The 23368-nt window shown below is 40.0% G+C and overlaps 1 protein-coding gene across 7 annotated transcripts in view; it reads left to right on the top strand.

Annotated features, from left to right (window-relative positions):
• Positions 1-390: 390 nt before the first annotated feature.
• The window catches only part of BDKRB2 (bradykinin receptor B2), a 35607-nt gene continuing 12629 nt past the window's right edge, over positions 391-23368 (top strand). Inside the window, exons 1-3 of one of the 7 annotated variants that reach the window (XM_039712856.1) lie at positions 391-464; positions 1177-1315; positions 14616-14811. The gene's annotated coding sequence lies outside the window, so the exon portion shown is untranslated. Of the gene's footprint in view, positions 465-1176; positions 1316-4629; positions 4705-14615; positions 14812-17644; positions 17700-19144; positions 19317-19893; positions 20363-23368 lie in introns of those variants that run through there. The other 6 variants (XM_039712855.1, XM_039712854.1, XM_039712860.1 and 3 more) reach the window with 6 other exon arrangements.

Genomic DNA, 23368 nt, shown 5'->3' with positions numbered 1-23368 from the left:
AGTGCAGCCAGCCTGTGATTAATGCTGGAGAAGAAACTAAATGTTGTGGTTATAATGCTGTGGGCCAAATGTTGGGTTATAATTATATTCCTTCCAATACTTCTGGATGTACTGATAAAAATCATTCTCATCCCAGCAGCATTTCCTGCTGCAGCCTGTGCAGACTACAAAAGGTACAAAAAGCCTTCTCTTCTTATTCCAGTGTAATTTCCTTCATCTCATGCAGCACAGATTCATCTTCTGGCCACTCATCTGAATTTTACTGCTAAAAGAGCACCACAACATTAATTGCTCCTTGTGGGTTTCTGTAGATGCTTGCAAAGGGATGGTGTGAGATCCACTTGGCTGCTTCCAAAGACGAATGCACGGAACTTGCACAGAACTGAAGAAGTTTAATTCTGGCTCTGTACCTCTACAATACAATGTATAGAAGATCCAGTTTTTGAGCAAAGGGGTTTCTCCTGGTAAGTAAGCTGCAATATTTCCATTAGAATTGTCTTTGCTTCTCTCTGTTGATATTCTGCACATCTGTAGTCAAACTTTATCTCCTTAGAGGTCTTTCAGCACTGAACTGATTGTACAGTCCTTCAGTAGCTCAGACACATTCTAGATCCTAATTAATTCAATCTCCCTTACAATAAAAAAGTACCATAATTCTTAATTGTAGAAAGGAAAAAAAAATGTATTTACACATTACTGAAAAGAGGTTTTAAATAAATGCAGCACATTGAAGGATCAGAAACACATAGGAGACAAAAAAGTTGTTCCCATTCCAGAAAAATATAACCGGCCAAAATGAATGGCTGTTTAAACCAAAAGACATCCCAAGAAGCCAAGGTTCAGTGATGACACAAAACCCTTATAAATGCTATAAAACTGTCCTGATACAATTTATTTAGGAGAATCTGATCAGTTCAGGAGAAGGAAAAGGAAATTACTCAGCCTCCTCTTTAGAGAAAGTTACCCAAATATCTTCAGTTGTTAATTTTAATTAGTGAGTCTTGGAAAAACACTGAGTTTGTAGGAGAAGTAATACACAGACTTAGCTGCAAAAATAGTTTCTTCTAGGAGACTGATCAGTGTGTACAGACACACAGAGAGATTAAAGAGCTGCACTTATCTGAATGTAGCTTCTATCACTTAATGCAAGTCGTGCAAGTTACCTGTCCACAACAGGTCTGGGGACTCCTGTTCAATCACCAATAACCAAAGTTCCAAGTCCCTGTTAAAAAGCCAAGGACTGCCTCCTTCTTCTATACCTGCAGACTTGGTAGGCCAAAAAGAGCAAAACATACCTGGAAAAATTCAGAAGCCAGTAAGTAAAATTATGTGGTAAGATTTTTCTCCCCTAGAAAGTGCTTGCAACAGTCCTGAACAACTACCTAGGCAACCAATTCCCTCCTTATATTTACTCTTTATTCACTGTTTGTTGTCTTGAGTTAACAGAGCCAAATATTTACATGCATTCCCTCTCAGTTCCTTAAATAAATGCTAACTGAGCAGCAATGTTCCCACGTAAGCCAGTTCAGAGTGTGTGCCTGGTGGCAGCAAGGTCAGGTGATACAGGAACACACGGAGATGCTGCTCACCACTGCAGGGAGAAAATTTGTGTGGCCAAACCTCTACTGGAGTTGAAGCTTCCAGAAATATGGGGGACAATAAAAAGTTTTTCCAAATATATTCATGGCAATAGTCAATAAAAACAACTTCAGCCCGTTCCAGGATGGTCACTTCACAAACAGGGACAGAAACAAGGCAGAGGTGTTTAATGCATTCTGTCTTCAGCACCAGTGATGAACCAAGGAGTTCTTGGAGACCTGAGCTGGAGGACAATGACTGTGAGTTAATGCATTCTTTACCTCTGTCTTCAACACCAGTGATGAACCAAGGGGTTCTTGGAGCCCTGAGGTGGAGGACAATGATCAGTATACTCTGAAATTTCATGGTATCTGCTGCTCCAACTGGATCCCTACAAATCTATGGAGACTCATGGGATTAATCTGACAGTCCTCTAAGAGCTAGCTGATGTAATTGCAAAGCCTCTCTCAACCATTTTCAAGTGATCTTGGGAATCTGGAGCTGACTGGAAGTTGGTGAATATTGTCGTAATTTTCATGAAGGGCAAGAAGGAGGATTTCAGAAACTACAGGCCTGTCAGTCTCATTTCAGTGTCTGGAAAAATTATGGAGAAGATTACTTAGGGAAGTATTAAAAAACACCTGAATGAAAATACAGTCCTTGGTCACAACGAGCATGACTTCATGAGAGGAAAGTCCTGCTTATCAAACCTGATTTCCTTTTACAACAGGTTAACACACCTGCTTGGTCTAGAAAAGTCAGTAGGCATAATCTTTTCGGACTTCAGCAAAGTTTTTGCTACTGTCACAACATCATTCTGAGCAAAGTGTCCATCCCACTGGATAATCATGTTACACCTTGGGTGAGCAGCTGGCCCACAGGTCAGGTACAAAGGGTTACAGTGACATCAGCTGGGGTGACATAAGACTGGGGACCTGTCACTTAGTGGGGTTCCACAGGGCTCCATCCTCAGCCCTGTGCTCTTCAACATCTTCATTAATGACCTGAACACAGGACTGGAGGGGATTGTAAATTTGCCAAAAACACTAAATTGGGACGAGCTACCAACTCCCTCAAGGACAGAGAGGCCCTTGACAAATTAGAGAGATGGGAAATCACCAGTTGTATGAAGTTCAACAAGGGAAAGTTCTGGATTCTGCATCTGGGATGGGGCAGCCCTGGCTGTATGTATAGACTGATAGCTCCTGTCTTGCAGAGCTTTGCCTTTCTGAAGCTTTTGAGATGACTGCATACATTCATTTCACCATTCAGCGAGCCTCCATAGCAGACTGGCTGCTGGCAACACCAGCCTCAGCCTCTTGAAAAAGCTGTAGAGTAGCCCTCACCTGCTCTTCCAAAAGTTATCCACGTTCCTGAGGTGCAGCTGAGTAGATCTGGCCGTAGCTGGGTTTTCTTACATCATTACAATTGAGCCAGTAGAGTCCCTCCTATAAATTAGGGACTCCATAAAATTTGTCTTAAAATCAAAGCAGAATTCTGAGGAAATGTATTTGCAAAATTATGTTAATATTTAATATTAAATACATGACCAGCCAAAACCCCACAAATCTAGAGGTAGTTGTAACATTTTTATCCAAGTGTATAATGAGTTAAAAAAAAAACCTGAAAAAAATAAAATCAAAGCAGAATTCTGAGTTATGATAATATTTAATATTAAATACATGACCAGCCAAAAACCCCCAAATCTAGAGGTAGTTGTAAAATTTTTATTCAAGTGCATAATGAGTTTTTTTAAAAAAAAATAAAACTGAAAAAAATGTGGAATAAAGATCTTGGAGATTGTGAGTCTCAAGATGACACAACCAAACTGGAACTGGTGGAGGGAAATCAGGGACAGACCAGGGGGAGGTATTGCTGGTACAGCATGACTCAACTAGTTCCAATAAAGACAGAAAATGTACCAAGCATCCATTATGAGAAGAGAAAGAAAAGGGACAGTACTGAGAAGTAAAGCAGCGATTCCTGCTTTACAGAATACACACCAAGGAAGTGTATTGCACTAGAACTGTAAATGACAAACCAGTGGAGGGTGGGAGGCAGATATGTTCACTGCTAGATACCACCAGTCACAATATAGACCAGCATTTTTCCTGAATTGTTCACTTGCAGAATTAGAATTTTGTGGCAAACTAAGGGAGTGGATGGTTCTTTTCTTTGATCAATTCTTCTTTGAATGAAGATAATTCCACCTTTGTGTGGAATTCTGCAACCATGGTTGGATGGTTCTTTTCTTTGATCAATTCTTCTTTGAATAAATATATGCCCTTTGTGTGGAATTCTGCAACCATGGCTGCCATTTCAGATTTCAGTTTGATTGTGTAAATATTACAGGAAAACCAGCTATGTCTCTAATAAACAGTCTAAAATGAGTTCTCTGTTAATTATCTGACATCCTAAATAAAAGTCAATGTAGTAAGTAAAAGGGTATGCTCTAGTGTCTGGCTATAATTCTGATTCATATAGAGATTTCATCCACAGCCTTGAAGAAATTTTGGCCAATAAATCTTTAAGTGGTATTTGGATTCTGTACTTGCTCTCAGCAGACTGAGCAGTCAGAGAGAAAGAGCAGTGTCTTCCAGAATACAAACAGTAAATTTTTTCCCATGGAAAAAAAGATATCTTAGATTTTAAATGAGATAGTTGATCTTTTCTGCTTTAAAGATCCAAGTCCTCCAGAAAGCTGGCTTGTTTAGCTCTAACACCAGTAAAATAAAAAATGTGCTCATCATTATCAAATCAGGATAAGAGCCATGTGTTTGTGCGTGCATGCTCAGGCACAACTCTGGAAGCTGTTGTACAAACACATGGCTGTTTTATACACATACTGGGGAACATCAGTGCCTTAGCTCTGTTTGTGTTGCTTGCCACCCATATTAAAATATCAGTGGTCTCATAATGGATACAGTAGATAAACATTGTTTTTAAAATATAGTATGGGAGAAAATCCAGGAATGTGATGTCATCAACAGAGCGATGAGTCTCCGTGTTCAGGGAGGGGCAGTAAAACCATAAGTTAGACTCATTCATACTAGAGAAGGAGCTGTTCTCAGAGACGTGTTGCACTTCACTCATTTGTATCTGCTCAGTGGTGAATTTTCAATCAAGGTATGTTTTTTTCACTTCTCTTTCATATGAAAAGTTCTTACTATTTAAATTCAGTGTGGTTTGTCGCTTCTTGGAAACCACTTATTGAATTCTTAATATGTTTCTGGTTCAGTGACAAAAAAGCTGATATTATTGTTCCAGAAAAAGGAGGAGAAAAATAATTTTTGCTAATGTGATTTTGTAACTTGTTGGGTTTTGCAGAGCTATAATATTTACAGAAAAAAATGCTTTATTTCAAAGTACCCAGTGTATCAAAGCCACAGAGTGCTTCACTTGCCACAAATACTGTCCTGTGTGCTGGAGAGTAAGGATTTCTCCTATCCAGATGACTCTTCATGTCTGTAATCATACCACGGGCACTGTTTCTTTCATCTCACAAAAACAATCAGAAAGTACAAGCAGCTAACTTTGGTTTTGGCTGAGAATTTACCTACAAAACAGTAGGGAGAAACCAGAGCAATTCTTTTCTGTACATACTGATTTTTTTTTCTGTTTATAGTTTTGATTGTAAACTTTGCTGAGCAGGATGTAGAAGTGCATGTGTGTGTACCTTACACTGCTAATCTGCACTGATTGAATGGCAAAGGCTAAACCTTTGAAACTTTTACTTAGAATAGATAAATATATAAAATAAGAATAAGAATTTCTTATTTTGGATGACATTTAAACTACATTATTAGTTTCTTTTAAAAATTTGTATGCAAATAAAAAAAAATCATTGGGACCTTGACCTTTAAGGTGCTGATGAAAACAGAGAACTTAGTAGTGGTATTGTAATTAGAATAACCAAAAAAAAAAAAAAAAACAACAAAGGCTGAAATATATGTTATATTTTTAGCTACTCATTTTCCATTACTCAGTATCCTAAGCAGCCTTCTTAGTGTAAAAATAGCAAATAACCATAAAGCCAAAAGTGTTCATATAGTCATATAGTTAACCATTAGAATTCTTGGTTTAATATTTTGTTTGTGATCTTAGAGATGCCATCTCCTGAGATAGGGGTATGTTTTTATCTTCAACAGCTGTACATATTTTCTTAGAAACTAGAAGACAGTTATCTAGGTAAAAGAAATATATTTTCACATATGAGTCTCTAAGATCGAAGTATCAACATATTGAGTAATATCAGTCATATAACTTCTATCTGGTAATGTGCAATCATTAAAAAAAAAAATTAAGAGAAGCATCTTAGGACTCCAGGTTCATTTATAGACTTCCAAATATATTTGTCTTGTTTTCAGTGTGACTAGTGAAAACACAAACAGAAGGGATAAATACACCCAAGTTAATAAAGACTTTGGAATAGCAGACCAGAGACACCTCCAGAAAATCTTTGCCAGGTTTTCCATTGGGCCCCTGAGTACATGTGAGAACAAGATTAATTGAGTTACTCAGTGTTACCTGAACATTTTGTACCGACAATCTAACAAAAGAACCGCCTTTCCTACTGAGTTAGAGCTTCCTGAAATAAGCATCCCATCCTTGCACAGGAAAACAACTTTAAATATTACTGTAGCTATTTAATATTTCAAGTATTTTCACAGGCAGAAAACTATAGCAATTAGGGTAAATTTTAGGACATTCATTATGAAGACCCTAAAATTTATTGTTTAAGAATGGCCAGTGTTTGATAATCTGTTTCTCATTAAAAGAAGGGTGTAAAAATCTGTTAGGCACTCCAATTCCACTGTTTTTAAAGTCACAGTAAGCAAAAAAAAAAAAAAATCATATGACAAGTTTAATGTGGAGACCTTATCAGAAAACAGAGCTTTGCTTTCAAAACAAATTCCCTCTCAGTAACTGAATCAACTGCAAAAGTACACCTGAACCCATTAGCAATGCTAATCAATGTAAAGTTAAAAAAAGAAAAACAAGAGAAAAATGCTGTTTAGCTAAAACATCCACTTTTCTTTAAAATTATTCATAAGCCTTGTTCTCTTGTCACTCATGGATTTCTAAACCTCCTTCTCAAGTACTCCATAGAGATGAGTTTCCCCCTACCTTATCAAAAGGCTTATGCATTTAGCACACTACATACATGGAGATGGAAAGTTCTGCCTCTGCCTGGCTGATACCCAGCTGTAAAGGAACAGGGCACTTTAAAGTGGAGGCAAGAGCTGTCCTTTGCCAGCCCTTTCTGGGCTTTAGTAAGGTGTAGCTGCTCAGGAATCACCCCTGGAGCAGCCCTTGGGTGCTGACTCACAAACAGGTGGCAGGCACATGGCTGGAGCAGCTTGTCCCCTGGCTGGGTGCCCTGAGCAGGGACAGAGGGAGGAGAGGGCATCCTGGTCCTGGGCCAGCCAGGGGGAAGCCACAGAGGGCGAGAGCAGTACTTGAAATTTGGGCCCTGCAGGTTGGCTTCACACAGACGGAGCTGTACCTGCTTGTGATCACACAGAGGTGTCACCACCTCCTTTATTTAGAAGTAAAGCTAATGAGCTGGGACTGAGGGACTCTGGTCATGGGCCAACACCCCACGTAGGAGTTAAATGTTGGAGAACAGGCACAAATGAGACACAGACCAGAGAAACACAAGGAGAAAAGTTGCCAGCTGAAATCACTTATCTTCAGTCTGATGATAGGCAAGTCCAAAGCGTGCAGATACTGTGGTAAAGCTGCTATATAAAACTTCACCAAAATACTTCAGGACTTTTTATGTTCTCTGAAAGGGTGGATTTGACTTGCTTTTGCTGCTGTGCTATATTTACATGTCCCCTACATGTTAACTCCTCAACTTGATTCAGCAAGGTTGGGTTGGTTTGTGAGACCCTGAAAACAAATCTGATCATCCAGGTTTGCAGATCAGTAGCTTTGCACACTAAGGTATCCCAGAATGGTGACAGTATTGCAAAGACACTGTTCAGACTATGGTTAATTTGCAGAGAAGGGAGCTGTCAAAATGCAGAAATCCATTTGTCCCATTCATTTTATCTGAGATTACAGTTAAATGCCACCAAAAAGTGAGTGATCCATGGTAGAGAGCCAGGTCTTTTTAACAGGATTTATGCATGCATGCCCAGAGGCAGAACTGGTCATAGAGGCTTTTCCTCCTGCTGAATTCCTGCCTTGGCAGAAAGGAATAAGCCCTTTGGGACCACACCCCAGTGTGGAGGTGTTCTGTCCCTTTGCCATGGTTGTAAGGCTTCCCATCAGCTGCCTGACTGATGAAGGGCTGCTGCTCTGCAGTGTCCTGGGTTACCAAAGGACAGCAGGTCCCTCTACCCATACACATGGAGCACAGCAACGTGCCCCTTTCCTGATGTGAAGGACAGACTCCCTACAAGTAGTGGGCAGGCCATCAAACTGGAAGTGCTTCATCAGGTGTCCTGAGCATTTTTACTAAAAGCAACTGTTAAGATGTCATAATTCAAAGTTGGGACCCAATCCTTAAACACGTACGTAGGAAAACAGAAATATTGCAGTACGTGTTGCTAGATTTTGGCTCAGCTCTGCATGCACCTCTCACCTTTTTCTGCAGCAGTCTTTCCCTAGAATAAGTCATATTCTACACTCTGCATTACATTTGAATTCTGCTTAGATTAGAAGCCCCTTGAGGCACAGCCTGTCCCTGTGCTTGCAAGACTTTGCACAGTGATTATCCCCAAAGCCTCTGGCCATCAGTGTAACACAGACAGTGTCCCCAGAGCTGTGCTCCTGCTCCTACCTGCTAGACAGCACAAACAGCCCACCAAGAAAACAAGCAGATGGAGGCAGAGAAAAAAGAGATACAAGTAACTACACAGGCTAGATCCTCAGCTGGACTGAATGTTTGCAGTGCTCTCCAAATCAGCATCAGTGAGCAATGACAGATTATAGAATATAAGGTTTTAAGGATACATCAGCAGATCTGAGCAACTTGCTACTGGTAGGCTGCTTAACAAACTCACTGACACATCCTCTTGTCTTGGCCTCTGTCTTCAGAGGGAAAGGTCTGTGAAAGGCTGATTGTCCTAGCTGTGAAATTAGGAGATTACAAGGAAATGTATGCCATACATGTTCCTTTACCCATCACAACAGATAAACCTAGCTCTGGGACACATGATATGCTCCAAGTCACATTCTAGCCTTTGTAACTGTACAGCTTCAGTTCAACACTGAATTCAGACAATGGATCTTACATCAGCCTAATGTCATCAGGCTGTTTAACAGTCTCATTTCTGTCTGATACCTGAGCTCTAGGATGAATTTTTCTTTCATTATTTCTTCAGATCAAGTCATCTAACACAAACCCACCTGACATTGTTTGTGCTCTGGGGAGCTCTCCACGTGCTCCTCATGCAGAATCCTGTAGAATCCTGTTCTACCTGTTCAAGACCAGCTTGCAGATGGCTGTTCACCTTGGCATCACCTAGGAAAGTTTCCTGTGCTTATTTCTGCTAGTGCTGGGGGTGCACACAAGCCACTTTCTCCCTGAGTAAACAGCAAAAGACCAGGCAAAAGGTGTGAGGCACCGAAGGTGACCAGGAAGTATCTGCTTTGTGGAAATTCTCTCTCCTCTCCCTCCATACACACACAGACATACACACACACAGATATATATATATACTCACAAACACATATTAAAAATTATGAGAATCTTGCCAGGGAAGTAAAATACATGTTTCTTTGCATATCCATGCAGCCCTCTCCTACCCATTGCTAGGCGATGATTCTATATGGATGGAACTTCCATAACTTTCCTCCCAGATTTTTTACATTGCACAAAACAACCATTAAATATTTTCATTGGACAGTTCTGATGTGTGCATCTATTAGGAACTTTCGTCCCAGATTTTTTACATTGCATGAAACAACTATTAAATATTTTCATCAGACAGTTCTGATGTGTGCGTCTATTAGGATCAAGACACCAGTTGCAGTTTTATTTTTATTTTCCTTAGCCTGGGCAAGGACCTTTTTTCCTTCTCCTCTCAGTTAATGCCAGAGTTTCCAAGTGATAAGGAACTGGGACAATCGCTCATGGGCAGATAAGTAACCAAAAGCAGTTATATGCTTCCAAGCCTGCAATCTGTGTAGAGATTTGCAGTAAACAGCAAATTCAAATAAGACAAAGAATTTGGAATTGTTATTTACCAGAACAAGGGAACCACTTTAAAACTTAAGAGCTTTCTCCATACTGTATTTTTTTCTTCTCCTATGCAAGTTGCAAGTTCATTTTCAATATTATATTAGTGCAATCTGACCAAAGCAGTCATAATGAATCAGACATGAATGCAGTTCATTCATGAATGGCTGGGATATTGGCATTAGAAGTTTTAATTTATAACATACACATTCTTTAAAAAACAGCATGTGGAGGCAGGTCACATAAGACAACTCACCTTCTGATTATATCTTGCCTATGAAAAACTTTTCTTTTTTTTTCTTTAGAATAGTCACCTTATAGCTCATAAATTCCAGTCAGCTGGGTCAGAAAAAGGGACATTTCCCAGAAGTAGAAGGAAGTAGAAGTAACAAAGAGCAGCCAGTTTTGTGTGAATGTTACCGGCAATGCTTTGAGAACAGTCTTTTTTGGAAATATAACAACAATTTATTTTCTTCTACAATAGGTGTAGTTTACAAATTGGCATTTAAATCATGCTACAGCTCATAACTGTACAGTATGAGACATCTGGATTTTCAGTCTTCTACTCTTTGCCTGATGTATTTCTGTAGACAGGTTAAGTAGTTTCTACTGCACACTTGTCTCTGGTTTTTTAAAAGGGCTCAATATAATGTATTAATAAAGTTTGCCTTAGAATAAATGTACTCTGGTTAAATAACTTTTTAAAATCAAAGAAAAATTTGACTTTAAATACAAGAATCAAATTATTTCAGATTTTGTACTATTCTGAATCTGGGTAAAATATGGATCCAAACTGTTTAAACTACTGAAGTTTGCTAACATTTTAAATTAAAATCCCAGATGAAGCCCCTGTAAGCCTGGCATATACCAGTTTAGGCAAGAATCCTTATTCATTGTACCCTTATTCAACTTAAGCAAGAATCCTTATTCATTGTTTGGTTTGGAACCCTTTACCCTCTTGGAAAATTAAACCCTTCTTTTCCCCTTCTTTCTTTCTGTTCCAATCAACGTTTATATTTCTCCTTTTTCATCCTTCCTTTCTTCCCAACACAGCACTTCTCCTTTGCTTCCTTTAGCAGCATTGTGTTCCCTTCCAGAACTCACATCCACTCAATTCCCCTTCGCTTGTTCCTGCCCTGACATCCTGCCGTGAGCCTTTGCTGCCTGCTGCACAAAACTGTCGCTCACAATTCCACACAGAGCTTTCTCTTCTACAGTGGTGACAAAAAATGATGGGTCACAAGGTCAACAGTGACGTGGTTAACTTAAATCAGGATATTTTTCAAAATTAACAAAGCTGGTCAGAAGCTATTTCTGTTCCAGAGAAAAATTGGTGAAGGGTCTTGATATTTTTAACAAAAGCAAGAAAACAAACCACAGAAGAAATGCACACACAGAGGATAAATCTGCCTGGGAATTGGGAGTACTGATAAGGGATTTTGAAAGAAGCATCTTCCTTCTTAAGCAAGTGCCTGAAGGGTAAACTATCGTGAATTGCACTCTTGCAGTCTCTGGTTTTTTTTTCTTTTATTTTTTTTTTTTTTGCAACTACTCCACTTTGTAAAGATATTAAACTCCTAGTTGGCCAGAGAGAGCAAGAGTGGATCTGGGTCACCTGCTAAACTGTGAGGTGTCAGTACATCTTCTCCTTTCTTCAAGATAAGAAATGACATCTTTAAAACATTTTCTGTTATATTACCTAAATCTTTTGAGAAAAATCATTCTTTTAAAAGCAGTTTCTTCAGAAATGTTCTGTTTTGATAGTCATTTTAATAGGAAAAGAAAATTCTCCTTCTCCAACACGTTGAAAAGTATATCCTACATAGCTAGGAGTGTTTATATGTGAGTTTAAGGTAGCAGAAAACATGATCCAGCAACTGGAGCAGAGCAGAGGGGCAGAACCCCTCCCTCACCCTGCTGGCCACTATGCTTTGGATGCAGGCTGGAGCACAATTGGCTTTCTGGGCTGCAGGTAAACATTGCTGGCTCAAGTCCAGCCTCTCATCCACCAGAACCCCAAGCCCTCCCTGGCAGGGCTGCTCTCCATCCCGGCTTGTGTGGATACCAGGGGCTGCCCCAACCCAGGGGCAGCAGCTTGCACTTGGCTTGTTGAACCTCCTGAAGTTTGTGTAGGCTCACTCACCTCTCAAGCATCCCTTCTCTCTGGGTGAATCCCTTCCCCCCAGTGTGTCAGTCACCTGCACCACACAACTTGGGTCACTGGCAAGCTTGCTGAGGGTGCACTTGATCCCACTGTCTGTGTCCAAGACAAAGATATTAAACTTTATCTTTTTGTTAACTTTGGGTACAATAGTTCTTTGAAGGAGCTGTGGCATGTACTAAGGGAATCTGTCTCTCTAACTTAATTGTTGCCCTGTATTTTTTGTTGGGTCTGACATTCTGGAAAGAGCAGATAGGACATATCTTCTTTGTAAACACCAGTGCTCAGAACCTGTGTATGCAGAGTGAAAAACAAACTGTCTGCACCAGGTTCCAGCAGGGCTCTGTCATCTCCTGTTGCTAACAAAGGGATAACAATAAATTAATACACAATTTAATTTCAACACTGGCAAATCTTAAAAAGGCAAAATTAAAATGGTAATCCAGACACTGATTGTTGTAAATCAGCATTGTAAATTATACTACTTCTTAGTTGGAGAAGTGTCCTGAACCTTCTAGATCTCTCAGCGCTGAAAGTCAAATCCATGTTTGTACAGTTCAATCACTAAATCCCTATCAGCATGTATTTGAACACTTGAGTTCTAATAGAGATAGGGTGTATCCCCACTAAAGGACTGTTGCCATTAGAGTTCCCCTGGGTTTTCAGTAGAAAAATAGGCTCCATTTGGATTGTATATAATTTTTATATGCTGTTCCTAGCAAAATAATTGCAATACAATTTGAAGTTCACTATAGTGTGAATTACACACCATTTTTAACAAATATGTCTGGTTTTGAGCTTTTCTCTACAGTATATAGAGTATGGGGATTTCTAACCAAGCTATCTGAAAACTGATCTCTTTTTCAAATACTTATTTTTTGCAAATACTTAATGTACTGGCAAAGTGAAGAGCAGATACATGAAAATAATATGAAATGACTGTCCCAGCTGCTCAAGAAACAACAACATAGGAGGATGTGTTTGACCTAGGAAGGACAAGGCAAAATGGCTTTCTGAATTTCGTCATTTAAGAAGCACATTACAGACTAGGCTTCTTCTTGAGAAGGGAACTCACTGTTGCTTGCACTGCCACGCTGTGATTTTAATTTTTAAAATAATATGAAATTTAAAATAAACAAAACCCTAAAATTCTTTAATAAAAACAACCTGTCATTTAGACAATGAGCATCATGTCATATTTATATTGCTTCCATGACACAAATCAGCAATACGAGGGACTATTCCCTGTGATGATCCACAAGAAAACCTATTCAGGAGGCTGAAATCTGAATTTATAGTTATTGTAGCTGTTGTCAGAAGCTCTAAATTAAACTAGGACCACCTTCAGAAACCCATGAATTAGAGGTGCTAACCTGAACAAACTGGGTAAATATCATCTCTTCTGAATTTCACCTGTTCAAAATTAAAGCTGTAATTTCACCTAAGCATTACATAGTTATAGTTACATACTTTCTAGCCTGTTCTGTTGTCAGAACCTGAAGTGCTTTTTGGAAACTGAGCCATTACTCAGTGAAGCCATCCATATATCCCTGTGGTGAAAGGCATTAAGAAAACACAAGGCATTATTACTGATTTACAGGGAGGACAGATTCAGCCCGGGGTGCCGTCTGTGCCACTGCTTCCACAGAGCCATCAGTGTGTGGCTCAGCAGTGGAAAGTTGTGACTGAAACATGTCCAGCTGCAGGTAGGGATGACTGTGTAGTTGCAAATGTGGTTTTCAAATATAATGTGACAGGTTAAAATGTCTTCTATGTTTTTGATAATTACAGCAGAGTGAAATCATCAGTTACCTGTAGGATAAGAAATGAGGAAAGCAGTAGTTGTCAAAGAAATCAATGTTAGACTTTGTAACAACAGCCATCAGCCCCACATGCTATGAGCTTCTTTGGGAGCCATCAGTTACCTGTAGGATAAGAAATGAGGAAAGCAGTAGTTGTCAAAGAAATCATTATTAGACTTTGTGACAACAGCCAGCCAGCCACATGCTGTGAGCTTCTTTGGGAGCTCTTTGCTCTGGGAGACACTTGGGCTTTCCTCAAAGGCCACACCTGTGAGAGACAGTGGTGAAAATGTGCAGGAAATGCTGCATTATTGAAAATACATTACAATAGTGTAAATATTATAGTGGCTGGAGGCACTCAAGATAGCAAATCTCTTCTTTTTTCCTAAATGGCTGCCAAAATGTCCTCAAGGTGCTAGAAGTAAAGTGCTTTCAGGGCACAGAGCCAGTTCATATGAAAGGCAAATTTCTCCATTAAATATGTAATGCTCAGAGGGACCAATACTGAAAAATACTATTAGGCCATTAGACCTTCACATTTTACATAGTCATGAGAACCTAATGCTGTTACCCAGGGAAAAGAGCAATATTTCAATTGCTAAGAAAAAGGTGTGGCTAAACTGAGCTGAAGAGGTCTGGTGGGAGTAATGCATCAAAGAGCAAAAGCTCTAAAGGACATCCACGTGCACATCAGGGAGGGAGCCTTGAGTGGAGGTTTGTGCACTGCTGAACAGCTCTCCTGTGCCTCCACTACAGCAAGGCAAATAAAAGAGCATCACTAAGTAATATTCCTGGGGAACTGATATGCTTCAGGACTTACAGCCTTTTATTCTTACCATTGCACCTCTGAGACTTTATTAATGTCGTCTACTTCTCTCTGTAGGATATTCCTATCGTTCTCTGTAATGAAGATAGCAAGAAATTTATGTCACTGGCATGGTTCATCAGTGCTCTCCTGTCTTTCATACTGAGATCAAGACTGTAACTAAACTAGATGAACCCCAAGACCAGTTTTGAGAACCCACACTAGGAACAGCTCAACTCCTGCAGCCCATGTCCCAAAAGCTGTCATCAGCCAGGTGAAAATTCTTCTTTTTCTTTTCCAGTTTAGCTGGTTTTGGCCTGGTTCTTGCAATAGGTGTGAGCTATCTGGTTTTCATGAAAGACTGCTTTCTAAAGCAGGAAATTCTCACTTTAAAAAGAAATATAATCTAAGTGCACAACCTACTCTTGATACGATCACTAGCATTTCATTTCTTTATTACTGGATACCTTAGCTATTCACTGGGCTCAGGGTATTGTCTGCCATTTGAGAGGCACATTGTACTGTTTGATACCATCAGACCTGCCATTTCACATGGTATCAGACTCCTGCAATGGATATTAAATTGGTCTCACAATGCTAGTGTGCTAAGCACTTAATTTTGTAGTGGCCATGGGGCACAGCAATCCCTTGTCTACAGCAGAGAATTCTTGTGGTACCTGCAGAGCTCAGGGGAGTAGATACAACCACCTTTGACATTGCTCAACTTGGTAAATCTACATGTTATATTATAAAACTCAGGAAGTTTGCAGTCCTTTATTTGTCTTCGTACTTCACTTAATTTGTGCAAGCTTTGTAGTCAGACACCTGAGTGCAGGAGAGTTAAGGGACATGAATGATTTCTGTCCTGGGACAAAATAGGGTTTCCCAGCAGTTACTGACACCCAACAGGGAGCCCTGTGAGGTTCCTAGGGCCAAGGCATGTTGCTTTCACTCCAAGCACTGCTTTGGCTGCTTCTCTCACAGTACAAATGTGCAGTTTGGCTTGCAAGACAGTTCAGCTGGGGGAGATATTATCAAGCCAGGCAGTGAACCAGCTAGGAACAAGAATAAATTATGCTAATATATATGTCATCTTCTCAGCAACAGAACCAATGTCAAGCATAAACTCTGCAAATCTTAAAAATGTAAGCAAACCACAATTTGATCGTAGCTCCTGTTTGCAGGAGGCCTTCCAGCTAACAATAGAAAATATAAAACATCACTTTAACCAAATATGAAAATCAAGTAAACAAAAGCCAAAAGAACACAAGTCAGACATGGCTGCAGACCTTAAGCTCAGTGTTATGTTCAGAGCTTTCTGAAAGCAAATGCTAACTACAAATTTCAAGACAGCAGTATGCAAAAGCAGGCTGAGCCAATATCACATACATGGGAAAACACAGAGAACTGATGAGACTCAGTGTCAGAAGTGTGATAAACACATGCAAGGGCCTGACAGGGCTCACCCTACCTCTGAAAGAGCAGACATAGCCTGTCACTCCCCTAGACCTAACCTGAACCCTAGTGTGGGCTGAATCTTACCCCGTGCGTGGTTCCCATGAAAATGTTTTCAAGGATGAGTTCAGGTGGATGGCTGCTCTTCATTCCTGCAGTGCCTTTGCAGTCCCACTCCTACTACAGCTCCTAGATTTCTCACTCTCCTGAAACTAACCTAAATGCTAGCTGTTGGCTGAGCTCTGGACAAAGAGCACTCATGGTTAACCTTACCTGTTCTCATATGGGAAATGCCAAAAGAAACAAACCAAAATAACCTTCCAGCCTTGCAGAGCGAGCTTGTGGTCAGTTTTCTCCTGTTTGAATATTTTCCTTCTCAGTTGTCAAAACATTTTGAGCAAACACATTGCAATACACACAGAAAAAGTGTAGATCCAGCTGTGACTTGTGTTGTGTAAGATTTATGTGCTTTGCTGTTAATCAGAAAGTTATCTTCTTGGTTCAGGGACACCAGGCTGTGGAGTAGAGTGACATTAAGTCTAAGGCGGGTCCAAGAAGACCAAATCCTGAAGAATTAAAGAGAAGAGCAGCAAGTATTCACAAGGAGAGAGAGAAGGAGTTGTGAGATTGACATTGTAGACCTCAAAACTGGTGATATTTCCAAAGATGGAAGATTCAGATTCAATGTTTATTTAAGTATCTATACTAACTGAAAATAGCTTTATAAAGATAAATACTCTCAATCAACATTATTCAAAAAGCTTGTGGCCTTCTGGTATACAGACATGTAAATCATCCAATTTCCAGCTAAACAGCATAGAGATTTGGAAATAGATTTTTCATCTGCCCAGTGACTACAAAGAGAAGAACAAACTGACATATTTGTTTAACACTCAGATTTAAGACCGTCATATACCTCATTTTTTCATAGACATATACAGTCTAGAGAAAGCTAGAGATGGAGGAGAAAATAGCTCTGTAAAGCAGAACAGCTTAAACTTACTAAGCTGTTTGAACAGCAGAAATTGAAATGTGTACTGGGAGGATATGAAAGGCAGTGATACCTGTTTTCAGAGCAGTCAGTTTTGGAATTAAACTTCTTTCTCTGCTCATGAACTACAATTGTAAAAGTGGCTGAGAAGCATGGGAAGTTCTACTTCAGGGAAGTTCTACTGTGTTTACCAATCCATCATGTACAAAAGGGAAGGGAAAAGCTGCACAGCATTAGCATAATAGAAATCTTCAGGAAAACTAAATGCTAAACCAGATATCCAGGTCTAAATTTAACTTATGGAATTGTTGCTGTGAGCACATCACCATGAACATGTTCTGTATGTATCACTTTTTCAGTTCATTATGGTCCCACAGTTGCAGACCCCCTTAATTTTATTGATAAATCCTCTCTAATACTAGCCAAATGTTTATTATTTATCCTTATATTCATTCCTTCATTCAAGCTGTGCCTTGCTATATGTTTCACAACAACTCTAGAGAACTTTTCAATTAATTTGGCATTTCCTATTACTTAATTGCTTATACCCTTCCTTTTTTAATTTAATGATGTTCCAATGCATCCTCTCTCTGCAAGAGGAATGTCCTCACTCAGTGCATCACCAACAGCAATGTTTTTATGAATATTTTCTGCGGGCTGGGATCCGTGAAAGATTTCCAAACCAGAGGAGTTACATAGCCCCAAAGAGCAGCCCAGTGAGTTAACACCTGCAACAAAAGTGCAACTAACCCTTTATGGCAAGAGTGCTCCATCTAGTCCTTATGCTCACCACTGACTGGATGTGCCCATGTAGCCTTGTAACAGGCCAGCTGACAAATGTTCACAGGAGACACTGAATCCATTCACTTTTGTGAAGTAATCTTAGTAAAATTACTGCTTACTTATAACAATAACACATAGCATCTATACTTATTACAATGGGAATGATAGGTGATCAGAGCTGCCCATGGCTGGGGACATGGAATTGAATGATCTTTAAAGTCCCTTACAACTCAAGACATTCTATGATTCTATGATTTTGTTGGTTTTGTTGGCCTTAATCCAACTGGAATTTTCATTTATTAGCGCAAGAAATGTAAATTCAGGAATTTAAGATAATGTGGGTTGGAAGGTCTGCAAGCCAGCCTCTTGCTCAAAGCTGGGTCAGCTACAAAATCAAATTATGCTACTCTGAGCTTTTCCAGCTGGGTCTTTGAAACTTCTGAGGATTATAAGGCTGAAATGTAATAATTTAGTGGCTGGAGATACTTGCAGATTCTGTGTTTTGACCTGAAACAGCCTCTAATGTTAAAAGCATTATTTCTCATTTCAGATTAAATAGATGTAAAAAATGCGCTCTTTCAGAATAACAGCAAAATCCAGCATTGGTGACATTTGCAATGTTTTGAAGGTCACCTTATTTGAAAAATTTCTAAAATATTGTTGGCAGCAAGTCAGAGGTCAAACATGGACTAACTCAAACATCATCACCAAATCTGAACTAAATCAAAGCTTTATAATGAGATGAGCCCTTTCCCTTACACAAAGGTCCTGAGATCCAGACACTACTTCTTTCTGAACTGGTTCATATTTTTCCTCTCCTTCCAGTTCTCTCCACAGCCCAGCCATGCTGTTCTTCTCCATTTCAGTTATAACTACTTTACACAGAGATAATATATTTTGTCAGAGTCATCACAGTTATTGACTGGGTTGTATAAAGAGCATTGAATAATAACTCATCATGTTTTTAAAACTAAAAAGTATAGGATTCTTTTTTTAGCAAATTGTAACTCTGGAGAATTTAAAATAAGAATATTCAAGATTTCCACTTGGCAAAAATATATTATGCAAGGTTCTTTGCATAAAAGTTATATATTAAAAATGTCTTATGCATTGCACTTGATTAGGTTTCTGCTCTTTCCACACCTTTCTTTAGCTGGAATTGAGTGGCTATGTCCCACACAGGGAGAAAAATTAGTAGCCTCTTCTCACCTTAGTTTCACTGTTATTGAAATAACTACTTTACCAGAACAACTTTTTTCCCCCCATCTTTCCTAACACAGTTGATGTAGATACCTTTAATGGTAACTTCAGAGCCATAGTTTCTTTCCATGGTGTGCTTCAAGCTTACACAACAAATAATATGCAAAAATTGCACTTTTGAGAGGTAGCTCCTCTGTATATTTTCTTTACTGCCTTAATTTTCTGGCAAACTATGGAGCTGATTTGTGTTAAAAAGAATTTTTTTCTTTTACAAGGATATTTTTGTCCCAGGCAAGTTCCTGAATCTGGTTCAACATGAAGCTTCACAAACTGCAAAGGCAGCCATAAAGGTAAAAGGGACAGTGGAGAGTAAATGAAAAGCAGGAAACCTTCAAGTTAACACTGCCACAGAAAGTGTCCCCTGATCTACAACCCCAAATGTAGTAAAGCCCATTAGAGATTCATTATACAAAGATTGGAAATTAAAAATTAATGTTGTGGGAACTGTAAAAGCAGAACATTTTAGGAATGTTTCCCACATTTCCTCTACCTCTCCAAAATAAGTAATGCCTCCACAGAAAGAATTAAAAGGATGTTCAGAGAATGTTGCAGAGATGCTACAAGAGTGATATAATTTTACCTTCCAATATTCATCCAGGTAAGGATACAAACCCAACCCATTCTGAAGCCAGAGAGGGGTATGAGCAGTTCCATTGGGCTTGGATTAGGTGGAAACAAGAGTCTCTGTGAACTGGGAATAGTTGGAAAAGGAGATTTTTTTTTTCAGGAAAGGTTGCAAGAAGACCAGGCTGAAATAGAGGCTTTCAAAATAAACCTTATAGAGAAGATATAGAATTTATAAAAAGGGTGGGTTTCCTGTATTTTTGTTGATACTAAATTCTGAATGTAAGAGTCCACCACTGATGGTCGATCTTCCAGCACACCTTTGGCTTCTTGATAGCAGAGCCTCTGCTCATGCCATCCCATCACACATGGGATGCCAGACCTGTCAGTATGGCTGGAGGAGAAATTATGCATTCAGATTGTTTTGTTATAATCTATCACTAAACAAAAACCTCCTTTTCCTCACAAATAGACATTGTCCAGGAACCAAATCCTCCAAAGCTGTTAAAATTAAACTTCTCTCTCCTTGGCCAGCAAACACCTGTCTGATGGTCACAAACGAGGCAGTTTAGGGGACATCACTCCAGCCTCCTAACAGCTGGCTGAGTCTGTCAGGTTTACACTCCAAGCTCCTCAGGGCAGCAGTGGTATTTGCATGGAGTCAGCAGGACTTTCAGGCTGCCTTGCACAGACCACTGCAGAAGAACTCTCTTACCTACAGCAGCTTTTGAACTCCTGCTGTTTCCCATTTCAGGGGCAGCAGATCTCTCAGGTAAATCCCTTTTTCCTCTCATGGCTCCGGCAGCTCCTGTGTTACATTGACTCTAGCTTTTATATTATATTAAAAGCAAGGCTGCCTGGCAAATAAGCACCACCAGGGACACTTGGCTGCCCAAGCTGGGCTCAGAGACGTTCAGAAGGACAAACTCCCATAAAAAATACAAAGCGTCAAAGCAGGCTGGGCTCTGCAGAGAAACAGACTCAGAGGAGAGGCTGGGGCAGCCCTTGCTATTTCTTTCTGCAGCTAATACATCTTCTAAAATATCACCATGTCAGAAGTCAGCCAATGCCTCTCAGTCTGCAGCCATTCATTCAAACCCATATTTTTGCTCCCAGCTTTTCCTCTACTCTGTGCCACTGACCCCCAGCTGTACATGGAGCTGTATGGGTGTGTGGCAAGCCAGCTGTATGTCTCTGAAAACACTTTTGGCTACTGACAGCACTCAAAGCAAACCAGGTAATTGTAAAATTCTGCTAGGGATGCTACAGTCTGGGTGTCATACCTATCCTTCATACGGCCTTGCTAAGAAATCCCTGAAATAAATGGAAAATAAGGCTGCTTTCTAGGCAACTTTCATCATGGATGATCATCCATCAGAGAAATTCCTCATTTGGGAAGACTAGTGAGGCCTTGAGCCACTCTGTCCTTGCAAATTAGACTGTGTAGGAAAACATCAGGACTGTGTACCTATGCTTTTTAATATTCTCTTGTTCCAGCAAACGACATTATAGCAGTTAACATCATAACAGCATTTATCTGTTTTAGGCTCCACCTCTTCTCTCTGAGGACTAAATTAGCAAGGTTGATATTATGACAATCTCAGAATATACTAATTACAAATTTCGCACCTTGCTTCTGCAAAACATGTAATCAGCAAAGTCAAAACAGCCGTAAAATATGTTACAAAGTCTCTCTCTTACTCCCACAGAGTAAATTATTCCAGGTGACATTGAAATAACCTGAACTCATTACACATTTCAGAACTCATCCTTGTATAAGACATGACTAAGACCATCGTGAGACAGTGAGTTATTCACTGTATGAAAATGTTTAACATGATACAAGGAAAGATTAACACCAGCAGCAATACTAATAGCCATGAGTTCAGCAGCTGTAGGGCTTCATCCAGACCCAAAAGAGATGGTGAAAAACATTCACCTGAAGGGGCATATCTCATCTGAGTAAAGCTGTGCCAGAGCTTGCATTAACCCAGCAGCTGCATTAACTGAGCTCTGACCTTTTTTTTCCCTTATCCTTCCATTCTTAGCTTGTACCTCTTGATACTTAGAGGACTTTTTGTTCCAATTCAACATATTCCCTTTCTTTCAAGAGTTTCCATAGCCCTAGCACATATTGCTGTAGCAAGGAGATTTTCCCTCCACATTCTAGGATTAACCACTCTGCTGCACTCCAGGTGTTCTCCTTGGCTTGCTGATTAACTCATGCCTGTCTTCTGGCATGCTCCCTCCAGTGCTGGTTGTGTGGGTCAGTCCTTGAACAGCAGGGCATCCCAGGAGTTTGGTGGGAGACACCAAGGTGCCCTGGTGACTGCCCAGCCCTCAGAGTTTCAGGCTATGGCACTCATGACCACCACCTTTTTGGAGTCCTCCTCCACCTGCCTGTAGTGACAACCCAGCAGTTGATCAATCCCTTCTTCCCGGTCCCTCTGCAAGGGTTCCTCGTTTGCAGCATTGGCAGGATCTTGTTCACACCCAAGGAGCACCCATGAGCCAACCCCAAAGCCCTCCTGCCTTGCTGAGGGCAGTGTCTGCAAGAGGCACAGGGCTGGTTGCCACCAGCCCTTCCAGGCCATGACTGCCTCCCACACAGGGCACCTGAAACACCCTCCATCAAAACCTTGTCATTTGTTCCAATGCTATTTAAAAAAATACTCCAGACCACGAGATAATGACTGACAGTGGGTTTATAGACGGCCAAGGAGGAGGTAACTCGCAACAGGATAGGAACTCCATCAGGTTCAAATTTAGCCCCCACAGGAGTCCCTCAGAACCAGTAATGATAGATTAGTTCAGCTGGGCAGTATTTCAATCAAGACTGCCACATGAAATCTTGTTGAAAGTCCCTGCTGAGATATTTGGCTCGTCTTGCATTGCACAGAAAATATTTGTAGAGAATGTGTGAAAGGATCCCATTTATTTTCACCAAAATATGACAAGAAAACAGCAAATCACTGCCTTCTGTAAGCTGTGGCTTTGTCAATCATAATTTATTCAGCAGTCACATACTTTAAATGAGTCTCCTGTGCTTGATGCTATATAGAATAGCATCAAGCACATAATTTTAACCCTAAACATTAGGGTTTGTAAATTGATAAATAGCACATTTTACCTTGTTCACTCCCCTATTTCTAGCAAGATATTATGGAAGGACTTGAGCTAAGGACCAAGGAGGCACATTGCCAGAAGCCCCATGTCATGGACTTGGTGACATCCTAACTAGACCCTGCACACTGTTCCTAGACCACAGTAATATGATATAACTAACTTATTTTAAAGTATTCTAGGTCTTTTCCTTCTAAAACCAAAATCTGAAAGAGATTAATTGCAGAGAAAATACAGATAAATCAATATGCAGTTTGGGAGCTGCTATTTGCTGGAAATTAATGTAATGAAGGAAAATCCCAGAAAAAGCCAACATGACCTTTATGACCACTCCCTGAATTACTAATGCTCATCTTATTAAATATATGCATACATCCAACCTCAAAGTGTAAAACAATGCACTTAAATTTTTTTCCTGCTGGTTTACAGCCTATTACCAGCAGAAGAAACAGTTTCTTTTAATTGCATCAGGCAACAGAACTTCTCTATTCACAGATGACCTCTTGTTGCCCATCCATTAGTGTTTCACTTCCTATGCGTTTCTACAGTGAAAAGTGCCAGCACAGAAAGAAAGGGAGACTTGAAACTGCTGTTTGCAATCCGTTAGTGACAGCTCTCACATCCACACAAGCTGGCCTTTGAGATGTTTAAGTGC

Source organism: Passer montanus, unplaced genomic scaffold, assembly GCF_014805655.1.
Source record: "Passer montanus isolate IOZ18808 unplaced genomic scaffold, ASM1480565v1 scaffold27, whole genome shotgun sequence".
In the NCBI taxonomy this organism is placed as follows: Eukaryota; Metazoa; Chordata; class Aves; order Passeriformes; family Passeridae; genus Passer; species Passer montanus.
The sequence above is the reverse complement of the archived record's forward strand: the minus strand, read 5'-3'. Positions and strand labels throughout refer to the sequence as shown.